The following is a 13,254-nucleotide window of genomic DNA, read 5'->3' as shown; positions in this document are numbered from 1 at the left end:
CAGATGTAGTTAACTGTGAATGTCTTGGATGGGACACCACAAGAGCAGATCAGTGGCTGGATGTTCACCAAAGGGAACCACTCCTGTGGTCATAGCTATTAGGTTTCTATTTCTCTCCTCTTGAGTCGTGACATGAGAGAGCAGTTGTGGCAGGACCTAATGGGAATCCAAACCAGACAGCCAAGGCTGCCAGACATACATGGTGTGGACCAGTGCTCACCACATGACTGGTCCATGTCCTTGGGAGCTTTCTCAGCTAAACTTTCCTGTAGACAATAGGGACCCATCAGGGTCTTCTAAGATTGCCTCACTTTCTCCAATGACTTGTGGCTTGGTTAATACCAGTAGAGTTTCTCATCTTCCTTTAAGAATGACCATAGCTTGAAGAAAATTCTTCTAAGAACAACACTTTGGATTTACAAGCCATGAAGGTGCCCCAGCTGTGTTAGTCTGCAGCTGACAAAGGGCAAGACCTGTACTTTTTTGGGAACCACAATGACAATCTTGAGCCTCTCCAATCCCCTCTCCTGCTCAACCTGGGACCTGCAAAACCTCTTGTAGTTTTCCCTGCCCTCAAATCTCATGAGCAGCTCTCACTTTGTCTCTCTTCTTGTCTCCCAGTTGGATAAGATGGGCTGGAGGTTGGCTGTGGGTGAGCTCTTGCCATGTCTTTCACAGGAGCATTCTGTGCGCCAAATTTCAACAAACTGCTCTGATTTCAAAAGGGCTGGATGGGGCCATAGAGTCTAACAACATTGCCTGTCCTTTTCTAAGAAAATCTGTCTGTGTAAGGTAACGATTACTCATTATTCAGAGCTGGAAGAGATTAGAGCCTTGAGTACATCTATTTTCACTGCCCTTCCCTAAGGAGGGAAATCTTGGTCTCCCTATGTGACAGAGGAGGAGCAGAGAGATGGCACTTACTTGCACTGTGCAGATTGCAGCATTGTTCTAAATGCTTAAAATGCATTCAAAATCCACTCTGGCAATGTAGGGATCACTGTAGTTTGTTTTTCTGAGTTGCTAGGTGAAGCAAGCTTTATCCCTACTGCCATCGCAGTCGGGACCGTGGTCAGTGCAGTTACAGCGGCTGCTCCACCACGCTGCAGTCTGCAGCCCAGCCAGAAAGTGACTTGCCCAAGGTCATGCAGACAGAGCGTGGCAGAGCAGGAAATCAGAGCTGGATGAATGGAGTCTGGATGAAGACTTTTGGGATAAGTCATGGAGCAAGACTGCTCATGCTCGCCCTACCACAGGCACAGAGCAATGTTCCTGTGCGTGGGGTCTGGATTGAGCTCCTGCCGTGTAGAACAGGCAAGGTTACAAGGAGCACGGACTTGCACAAAGCTGTTAACTCACAGGTGTGCTCCCAGGCGTGACTTTTGTCTGTTCATCTTCCCAAACAGTGCCGGAGCATGGCTTCAGGGATAGGATGAGTCAGAGTTCATTCTCAGTGCATGTATTGCCTCCCTTCTGGGGACAGCAGTGTGTATCTGCTTGGATACGTTGTGCCTCTGCCCTGTGGCTACAGCAGAGGCTGAGGTTCATATTATTTATTAATATGGACAGACCTATTGATTACTTGGGGATATTTCTTGTGCAGTATCAGATATGAGAAAGGAGATTATGGACTTCTGACCCCTCACTGTCAGTAAGCCCCTCAAACGTCCTGTCTTTATCGGGTTAAAAAGAAAAGAACATTACTAAGAATTATTTCTAAATACAGGTCTAACCTGGAAAAGAGTACATGCACAAAAGCATTTTGTTCCAAGTATTTCATTTTTACTGTTTGTTTTCATATTTATTTGCTAGTTTGTCTGAGAAAAGACAAAACTTATTTCTTTGAGATCACAACAACTGCTGGTTAACAGGAGTCTTTGTGGGCAGACTGTTTTCTGTAACACTGTCTTCAATTAATTATCAGTCGTTTATGGGTACGAAACAGCAGCCAATAGAAGAGACATCTCTATTTTCACAACTACGATAAGCATACGGATACGGGATCTTTTATTGCTTAAGCAGAAAAGTTGCGTGCATTCACTTTGCATCTTAAAACCGGTAATTGCAGGTTTGCTACCAGCCAAGTGTTCTCCAGAGGCTTCCTTGGAGGCAGTGCAGCTCTGCACCATCCCGATCCCACCCGCCCCAAGCCAAGCCCGTGGCTCAGCATCCTGCTAAGTGCTCTGTGGTTGGCAGTGGCAGTGAAGTCAAATCAAACTAATAAAATATGAGCAGGGAGAGGATCAGAAGAGGAAGGCTGGAGGCAGTGGATAGTTCTCATTTGAGCCTCTCGGATCAAGGCAGGATTGGGGGCTGAGCTCAGAGCAGCTGCTCGTAGCATGAAAGCAAGGCAGAAAAATGTGTGAAGGCAAGTAGCTCCTCCGGGCTCAGAGGCTGGGAGAACTTCCTTGAAAGTGAATCAAAACAGAACAAGGACCCTCTTGTGCTCACACCTGTGCTTGCACACTCTCAGCAGGATGAGGCAGAGCTCCTCACCTGATGCCTGATCCTGGAGCTGTGCCTGTGTCCTTGCTGCAGGATGTCCCTGCAGCCTTCAGCTTCAAAGGACATGGTCAGACTGCTTGCTTACCCACTGTGGACAAGAAATGAAGCATTTCTTGCATATTTAGGAACATTCTCGACTACTTTCTGCACTTAATACATTCAGAAGGGTCTCTTCCCTAGTTCTGCAAGACCAGCTTTGAAGTTGATTTACCAAAAAGGGAGAGCAGACCATCCTGGCAGGGCCAGGGACATGAAACTGAATTAACTTGGACCAGGACAAGCTGTCCCATGGTAAACTAGCAGCAAAAACAAAGAAATGTATAAATCAGTGATAGGATTTAGTGTGCTTTTTTGCTCTGCTGTTCTCCAGGGCAACAAATCACAAACTGAACTTTCTTCATCAGCCTCCAAAATAAAATCCACCTTCATCCCATCAGGGCTGTGGACAATCTGCATGCCATGCAGATCTGCAGAGAGGCAAAGACACAACATCAGGTGCTGTGAGACGCTGTGGCACAGGCAGGATAGCAGGCAGAGGACAATCAGCATCTACCATGGCAGATGCTGATTTTAATTTGGGCTTTGCCCGTCATCTCGGGATGACCCTGGTCATCCTTTTCATGCCTTTCATCCCAAGCTATTATACTCCTTAATATTGTCAGCATTTGAGGAGAGGGATGGCCTATTATGCAATGCCAGGCTCTTTGGAGGCCTTGCCATGATAGGATCAATTACAAAGAAGCATTTGGATGTTTGTTTGGGTGGAGAGAAAAAGGAGACATACGTCTAAGTTCATTTGGTTGTAGCAACTGCTCACCTCTTTGGGACTTTGGAGGGTGACAACCAGTTGCCACAGGCAGAAAGTTCAGCAGCTATGTTTGCTATCTCTCTACAAAAGGTGTTCCTCTGTGGATAGAAAACTATTTTATATTATATATAAAATAAAAATATTATATATTATATGTATTATATCATATGTTCATTTTAATATCTACTAAATATTCCGACTTAAACTTATCTCTTGGTTTTATCATGTGCAGGACACTTTAAATCCCTCATTTGCTCAAGGAATCCTCAACCACTGCTTCGACACTGACAGAAAAGCTTCTAATCTCCACCATCCCTGTGCCCATTTTTTCAAAATGCCTTGGTGAGGAGAGGAAATCTTAAAAATTAACTAATAAATAGACAGATAAATGTATGTTCTTCTGTAAATTGGGAGGCACATTGTAAGGAGAGTATGTCCAGAAAGTTATTGTATTATTTATATTCTTTATGTATATGGGCCCACGCATGTTGCATACGTATCTTTCTTAGTAAGCCAAAACAAACAAAAAAGAATGCAGGTGAGGCTGTGCTGTATATTTTGAAAATATTCATCTAGCAACAAAAACTGTGTTAAACTTTATCAGACGTTAAGAGAAGGAAAAAAAAGCTCTTTACAGTTATCATAAAAATGTAATGGCACTCAGGGCAATGATTTAGCAGAGGGCTGTTAGAATTCGGGTAGGATGGTTGGGTTGTGACTTGATGATCTTTAAGGTCTTTTCTAACCTGAGCTATTCTATGGTTCCATGATTCTATGAAAAGCAATGGTGAAGAAAGCATGCTGACTGGTTTTCTGAGATGGGCGATGTGTTTTTAGAACCACGATCATGCATTTGTACAGAAAGCCTTTAACTGATGCAAACCCCACATCCATTGCACACTGGTGGTACAGACATCCATGCGTGCTGTGGGTGTTGGGGCTGCAGCTGGAAAACAGCTCTAGATACAGATGAAACAAAGCTTTCAACTGCTTCGCAAAGCAGGTGTTGTCTGAGAAGGGAAGGAAAGGGGAAAGCAAGAGGCAAAAAGCGCAAGCTATAAAGTCTTTACAACTCAGTTGCTCACTGCTTTAGTCATGCTCTCTATTTTTGTACCTACCAAGGAAGAGTTTCATGTAGAGAACAGATAGCAAAGGAATTGCTTGGTAGAGCAAAGGGAGAGAGAAGTGAAAGCACTCCTGGCACTGCAGAGATCATCACGTGCAGTGGTGCACATCAATGCCCTGACCCCAGCTCGGGTGTGCATCAGTCCCACTTCTACAGTGGTTGGGCCACTAAAGAGTGGGGGCTTTAGGTGGTGTGCTTTGGGGCCTTCACGTGCAAGTGTGAGCTGGTGGCAGCAGGAAGATTTCCAGCTGTAAGGAACTTCTGCGTAAGAAACTCAAGGACAAAGGGAGTAGTTTGTCAGTGGGCAGGTCCAGCATGCCACGGAGATCTCACTGCAGATTTTGTTCTCTTTGAACCCACTCACTCACTGATGGGCAGTTCCTGCACGAGGTCAGCTCCACTTGTCTGGAGCAGCTCTAGGAGATCTTAGATTTCTCATGGCCCTGAGATGGCCAGATCATTTTTTCTGTCCCTAGAAGAAGCCTCCCCCACTGCACTCTGCTGGCAAACTGGTCCCACAGCAGAGCAGACAGCAGAAAACCCTCTGGCTTTTGGTGCAAAATGGTTTTGCTGTGGTAATAGGCTACAACTAAGGTGTAAAAAGTCATTCAGTGCCATAGGTGTATACTTTCCTAAATTCATATGATGGCAGATGTTAGGGCATCTGTCCAAATATACTTTCTTTACAAATACCTGTTGCACCAGCCCTAAAACCAGAATGCTTTTCTGCTCTTGGAGTGTCTTGCGTGTCTGCCCCTTGGAAAGCAATGTGGCATCCCAGAGGCTTATCACAGAACCATAGAACCACAGAATCATTAATGTTGAAAGCGGCCTCCAAGGTCATTGAAACCAAATGTTGACCCATTCCATACAGAGCACCTAACTCTTATCCTCTCACAACGTACGGGGAACATAAAGGTCATCTTTAGAACCAGTTCAGCCTAAAACTTGCACCCAAGTCAGCAGTCTAAGCAAGACAGAAAAGCTGTCCATGTGTAAGACAGGATCCCACTTCTCTTGCACCTTGTGTAGCTGTTTCCAGCAGTGTTACGCAAGTGTTGTCATTCTGACTGGGAAGTGTCATTCTTTCCTTATACGTGGTGTGAATGTGCACATGTGTAAACAGCTACATAAATGCACTCTGAATCAGAAATTGACACAGATTGCTTTGCTAATTCTGTGCTAAATCATGTGTTATTTAATGCTGCTTGTAGGACGAGCCCATAACATTTCAACTGAATCTTTTTGTGTGAGAGTTACAGCACTTATGAAAATAGCAACTTTTGTGAAGCAGTGCCTACCTTGTCCTTAGCTTCTGTATTGGAGGAAGGAAAGAGAAGACCCCAGTAGATTTGCTGCACGGCCAAGGACACAACCAACTCCCTGTGGACAAGGATGTGTCCCCAGCAACACTCTGGATTTCATTGGAGACCAAGGCAGTATACTGGATGGACCAAGTGATCTTCACTCCCAGCTTTCCAAGTGGGTTTAGTTTGTGAAATAATTTGCAGTTTGTTAAGAAAAAAGATGCTGTTAGCAGTGCTTCATCATGCAATGACAGGGCCTGAGACTTAGCTACAAATCCCCCATTTCTAGCCGTTTTCTTAAATGGTTTCTTAGAACAGATCTTGATTCATTAACTCAGTACGTGAACAACTTCAATGATGAGCAGATGGCAACATGATTCTCATTTTTTCTGCCTAAAATGTACACTTTTTCTCCTTAAAATCCACTTCTGCTTTTCTTGACGCTGACTTTTGTTCTACCAAGTGAGGCTTTATTCATAGATCAGTACAAAACTTTCCCCTGAAGAGACAGTACCACACACCCTTTGGATCCAACTGACAAATTCACTTCTCTTCAGAAGCAGTTGGAAAGTGTGACATTCAATCATAGAATCATAGAATCCCAGACTGGCCTGGGTTGCAAAGGCCCCCAGCGCTCACCCAGTCCCAACCCCCTGCTGTGTGCAGGTCGCCAACCAGCAGCCCAGGCTGCCCAGAGCCACATCCAGCCTGGCCTTGAATGCCTGCAGGGATGGGGCATCCACAGCCTCCTTGGGCAACCTGTTCCACTGCCTCACCACCCTCTGCATGAAAAACTTCCTCCTCACATCCAACCTAAACCTCCCCTGGCTCACTTTAAAACCATTCCCCTTGTCCTGTCACCACCCACCCTCACAAACAGCCGTTCCCCCTCCTGTTTATCTGCTCCCTCCAAGCACTGAAGGCCACACTGAGGTCTCCCTGCAGCCTGCTCTACCTGTGGTGTTTCTTCATTAACAAACATTAATTATCCAATAGATGACTTATTTTCTGCCTGCACATAAAACCTGCGGATCTCACAGCTGATACACACACAATTATCATTGCAAATTGCAAAGGAAGCTGAGACAGCAATAAACATGAACATTTCTGGATATGTTTCTCCAACCCAGGCTTCAAGATTAGGCTGTCGGTAGCTACCCCAAAATAAATTCAAAAGCTTGAAAAACTGAAGATTTTCCTGCTCTCTTGAAATTTGTTACAATGTTTTGTTGTGTTTTTTTTTGTTTGTTTGTTTGCTTTTAGATATATTTTTAATTTAGTTTAGTTTTTGAGAAAATGTTGGGCTCTCCCTTTTTTATTTTTGTTTTTGTTTATTTTTCCATCAAATAAAATTAAGCTTTAATCATTGCAAATTTTACCATTTCCATAGTTGTAGTGTAAAAGGAATGCATTCTTGAAGGGAAAATGGGTTACATAAATGCAAATACTCTAGTAGCATATGTTCAGTGATCTTTTCATCAGAATATTCATCTCAAGTGGAAAGTTAAAAATGGGGTCATTTGTCACTGCTTAACAGATCTTAACAAAGCTCAATTAGGAATGATTCTGATGCTTTTTTTTCTTTTTTTCTATTTTTTTTCTTGTGGAAAATCCAAATAATCTTTGGAGAAGCAAAAAATGACCAGAAAAAAATAAAGACAAAAGGGAAGATGATTTCTTTTTTTTTTCCACTTCTTTTAAATCAGCAAAATAAAAGACAACCAGTATAGAGAATAGCACAGAATAGAACTCTATGAATCAAATGATTCAAGAATTTGTGCTATGGTCCTCCTCACACTTGCCATGATTTCCCCATTGCACAGGAGTGCATCTGGAAAAATTTAGTCAGAGGTGTTGGAGCTCTGTGGGCAATTTCGTTCTTCTGTGTAACACTGGAAGGCCAAAGATGTACAAGATTTATAAGGCCAGACAGGCCTATTTCCTGGTTAGTATGAGGAAATGCTAATAGAAAAATTACTTCAGATTGGCTTAGATGGGAAATGAGTCATGTGAGCTGGAAACTGGCTGAAAGGCTGCAAATGAAGAATCATGATAAATGAAAACAGAACAAGTTTATGGAAGGCACCTTGCTAGGGTATCTTGAGAATTCTTGTTAGATCTGGTCTCATCTAACATCTCTATTAATTACTGAGAAGTACAATTGAATTGCATGGAAATGGAATTCACAGATAATATTAAACAAAGAGTTATATGTAGCAGCTGAATTTACACAGACAGAACTGGAGCAGTTATGGACCTGATCAGAAAATATAAAAACATTCTGAAGAGCTTTAGTTACGTTCTGTCCCCACAGGGCAACCTGTGTCCCTTGAAACAGATTCCTATTAGCTGAGTTTCACAAATGTTGTATTGAAGACACAGTGCTCAAGTGATATGACCAAGGTCAAGGACAGAATTGATGTTAAAGATTTTGCATTCCCTATGGAAAGGGCACAGGGTTTTATTTCTGATTCTGAGACTTCTTGGCACGTATGGAAATTTCACTGCTCAGTGTTGTCGTTCACCATTCATTTTATTAGAGACCAAGTTCTGCAGGACAAATTTCACTTCATACTTTGAAGTTTTTAAACGAAACCAATTTTCTTCTGGATTTTTCTGCTGACTGTGGATTTTTGGTGGGCCAGCCTTCTAGCTGTTTTGCCGTGTTACGCATTTTTCCCCACCATTTAAAATCTTCATAAGCCTGATGTTACAAACTGACTCTATGTTGTTCCTGATGAACTTTGTCATTCATTAATGAGATTCTGGTTGTGCTGAGAAAAGTTCTTGTAGCAGACAGTCTTAAACTCATCTGAACAGGATAGTTCAAAAATATCTAGCTGGATCCCTTCTGCTGCTTTTAGACCAAACTGAGCATCACTGCAGAACCAGAAGTGCCACGAGACTTCTGGAGTATGTCAGTAACATGGTGAAATAGGTTACAAAGTCAGAGCATTCCTCCTTCTCTTCATGAATGTTCACAACTTCATGTCTACAGTGGATGGTGAAGTCTACACAGACAGTTTGGGCCATGCCCTACCACTAAGAGTACATGATGACTATTGGGTTGTGACACATACGAAGACCCATGGTAGGGAAACTCATCCTAAATACCAAGACAGGAGTTTTTTCTTCTACTTCGAGTCCTTTTTTGTTCATCATCTAATCTAACTGGTCCCAGCATGGCCAGTGAGAGAAGGGAATGATGAATCTCCAGAAGCAATGCATTTCACTTTTTTTAACCAATACAGCAGGAAGAAATGAACTTGCTCTCAGGAGACGTCATAGATGAAGAGAATGTTTCAATTATGCATTTACCTTTCAGCTGGTGAAAATTAGATAGCTGAATTCCACTATACAATCATTTGAAATAAAAAAAATCACATCAAATTTCCATAAGTATGTGAATTTACTAAATCAGGAGAACATTACAGCAAAGATTCATGTCAGGTGAAGTGCTTCTGAATAGTTGAGGGAGTAATCTACATTTGCACTGACTTAAGAGAAAAGTTCCCAGCATCATTTCATGGGGAAATCCAAGGTCTCTTCTCGTGCCCGTTGCAGCTTTGTCTCATGCCAAATATCTGACAAGACTTAGGAAGATTCCTATGGAATTTATTATCAGACGGCTGCAAAAGATCTAAAATCTGAGTAAGGAATTATCTTCCACCAGAAGGACTTGAATTAATTGCCAGCCTCCTGCACAATCTGTTGCCAGATAACGGTGGTTTATTGCATAAGTGAGACTATGATTTTGTAGAGCACTCTGAAGATAAAAGCTGAGATTCTATCTCTGGAAGTACTTTTCCCTCTGATTATACTTTGGCTTACTTTACTGGATTTTCCCCTAAATATTTATTTCATTAAAATCCAATGGTGTCAAGATTACCACAAAATGGTGTCGAGATTACCACGAAGTCCCATCATCTAAAGCATTTTTCTTTTAAATTATAAGGCCAAATCTGACTTTTCTTGCCAGAACACAAATCTTTTCAAATAGATTGTATTAATATAAATTGTAAAATCACTTTACACTCCAGGGACTTTTTTTTAACATGTATTGTATTAACTTAGCTTTAAAATGCCTTTGAGGTCTATGTGGGGAAAATGATTTGTTACCTTAGAATCAGAAAATCCTTAGAGTTGGAAGGGAGCTCTGATGGCCATCCAGTCCAACTCCCTGCACTGCACAGGGATAACAGCTCCATCAAGTTGCTCAGAGCCTGATCCAGCCTGGCTTTGACAGTCTCCAGGGATGGGGCATCCACCACATCACTGGGCAACCTGTTCCAGTGCCTCACCACCCTGACTGAAAGCAATCTTTTTCCTTATATCTAACCTAAATCGACCCTCTTTAATTTGAAGCCATTTCCCTTGTTCTATCCCCACACACCCTGCTGAAGATTCTGTCCCCTTCCTTCCTCTCATTGGGTACCAAAAGGCCCATGTTTCTGCCCCAGCTCAGCAGGCAGCCCAGGGGCCCTGCTGTTTCTGATCTGGCAGGTTTCTTTGACTTTTCATGTGTTGAGTCTTGTTCTGGTTGAAAAGACACATCCAAATCAGAAACCTTGCTTGGAATGAATAGCAGCTGTGAGCGCACATGGAAGGACAAACACTCTGCCATGAAATGCAGCCACCTTGAGAACCATTCATGTGTTGCAGAGCTGACACTGCCACAAAACTGTGGGCTTTGAGTACAAGAATTACAGAAATCCCAAGCCAGCCGGCAGCAAGGAGGGAATTAAAGCTTTTTGAAATTGTTTTCTTTGTGTTTTATTTTAGATCTCATTTAGTTTACATAAACACAGATCTGTTTTCTAGTTCAGTTCACAAAATGCCACAGAAATCTGCTGCTCCTATACTTGGAAAGGCTCAGGAAGGAGGGGCACGGGACCCTTCACCACCCATTCATACCACAAAATACAGCAGCTAAGGAAACTCCAGTGCCAGCCAAGAAGACAGATGTGCATCTGCCTAGCGCCCTGCACAGCAAGGTCTGCAGCCATGCCAGAACCTCATGGTCACCAGTCATTGTGGTCTGCACTGAGACCTCGTGTGCATCCTCTCAGGCCTCAGCAATGCATATGCTGCAGCAAAATGATGCAAAATGTTCAGCTTGCTAATGCTCCTTCTCTGTGCAAATATTCTCTGTGCCATCTGAGGCAGTGTGAGTGGCACCTCATCCAGAGAGCATGGCTGGAAAAGATAAAGAGCTGCTGGCCCTGTAATCATAGAATCACAGAACCATAGAGTAGCTCAGGTAGGAAAAGACCTTAAAGATCACCGAGTCCAACCACAGCCCAGCCATCCTACCCCAACTCTAACAGCCCTCCGCTACATCACGGCCCTGAGCACCACATCCAAACGCTTTTAAACACAGCCAGGGATGGTGACTCAACCACCTCCCTGGCAGCCCATTGCAGGGCTCAACACCCCTTTCTGTAAAGAAGTGTTTCCTGATGTCCAACCTAAACCTCCCCTGGCACAACTTGAGGCCATTTCCCCTCGTCCTGTCAGCAGTGAGCAGAGACCAACCCCGCTCTGCTGCAATCCCCTTTCAGGTACTGGCAGAGAGCCAGAAGGTCTCCCCTCAGCCTCCTCTCCCCAGACCCAACAGCCCCACTTCCTTCAGTCTCTCCTCACAGGCCATGTTCTCCAAGCCCTTCCCAACCTTGCTGCCCTTCTCTGGCCCTGCTCCAGCACCTCCACGTCCTTTCTGTACTGAGGTGCCCCAAACTGAACCCAGCACTCGAGGTGAGGCCTCACCAGTGCTGAGTACAGGGCAGGATGACTTCCCTGCTCCTGCTCACCATTCCTGATACAAGGCAGGATGCCATTGGCCTTCCTGGCCACCCAGGCACAACCGGTGGCTCACATTCAGCCGACTGTCCATCAGGACACCAAGGCAGCTTTCCAGCCATTCTTCCCCAAGCCTACAGGGTTGCCTAGGGTGCCTGCAGCCACGAGCACAGCATTGTTGTGGTCAATGTAGTGGCTTCCTGCAGGAGCTGGGACAGCCTGCTGCCTACCCTGGCAGCAAGGTGCTGACTTTGCAAGAATTGGCTTCTTATGGTAACTGCCTGTTACTGCAGGGCAAATCCAAGTCCTCTGCCTGCTGAGGATTTTGTACCGGGGGTGGCAGATAAGCACACACAGTGTTTGAGGAGCAGCTCTGTGGTCAGCCCAGGGGGAGGCAATCTGGCTCCTTGCCTGGCCAGCTACAAACTGCAAAAATCAATAAAATCTAATTATTAACCCCTTATTGTTACAGCGTCGGTCAGATATTCTCATAATCACACACAGGATTGTATTCAATCACATATCTAGAGCCAGTATTCAATCAACTGTTTAGAGCCGAAATCAAATCTTGTCTCTAAAACATGTTTTAAGATGGACTAATACAATGTAATAAGGTACTTGTCATACCCAATGCTACGGGGAAGGATTTCATGCACTACCAAGCAGCTTTGAATTTCAGATTGACAGTCAGTTATTACAAAATAGGGAGTGACATCCCTTGTTTTCCGTGCTGTCCTGTCTGCAAGCCCCGAGCAGGGAGCAGAATGGAGATTTTGGTTGGATATCAGGGGGGAGTTCTTTACTATGAGAGTGGTGGAACAGGTTGCCAAGGAGGCGGTGATGCCCCATCCCTGCAGGCATTCAAGGCCAGGCTGGATGTGGCTCTGGGCAGCCTGGGCTGCTGGTTGGCGACCTGCACACAGCAGGGGGTTGGGACTGGGTGAGCGCTGTGGGCCTTTGCAACCCAGGCCGTTCTGGAATTCTGTGATTCTATGAAGTTGAGCAGTGTGTCATTGAAGTGTGAGCAGGCTCCCTGGCCACCGGCATTCTAGCTTACATAGGCACAAATCAGAATGCTCTGCAGTGTTTGTTCTTTTTAGCATTACAAAACCATGTCAATATTCACAAAACAAAGAACAGGAAAGCCAAATTTCCCTTCCCTAAGGCAACCCCGCCCGGCCCGTCCTGGTTCGTATCTTTAGTGACCAGTTCTGCCGGAGCTCTGCTGCTCCAGCGTGCCGTAACGGTCACTTCGGAAGCCTGTGAGCATACTGTGTAAGAAAGCAGGGCTGTATGGGTTGCCTCGCTTCCTGCCCTTTGGAGGAGCGCTGCAGGGAAGGAGCAGTGCCTGCCTTTGGGAGACAGTGTGAACGAGGGCCAGTTTGAGAGAACAGCGTAAGTGACGTGACGGCGCAGGGAGGTGCGGTGAGCGGCAAGCAGGGCTGCGCTGTGGGCGCTGGGACACCTGGAGGAGGGCGGCCGTGCTGTGCCAGCCGGGAAGGGAGGGCTCTGATCGGAACCGGGGCTAAGGGGAACGGAGGCCCGTTCATTCTTATGCAGCTTATAGCAGTCAGAGAGCTCCAGAGACGCGAGTCCCTTTCTGCTCGGCATGGGCCCGCCCCTTGCTCAGCTTCCAGTTGTCCCTAGAGACAAAGCCGGTCTGTGAGAGCGGGGACACGCGGCGCAGGCCGAACAGCCGCCCGCAGGGC

This window comes from Meleagris gallopavo, chromosome 2, assembly GCF_000146605.3.
Source record: "Meleagris gallopavo isolate NT-WF06-2002-E0010 breed Aviagen turkey brand Nicholas breeding stock chromosome 2, Turkey_5.1, whole genome shotgun sequence".
NCBI lineage: Eukaryota > Metazoa > Chordata > Aves > Galliformes > Phasianidae > Meleagris > Meleagris gallopavo.
Note: the sequence above shows the minus strand (reverse complement) of the source record.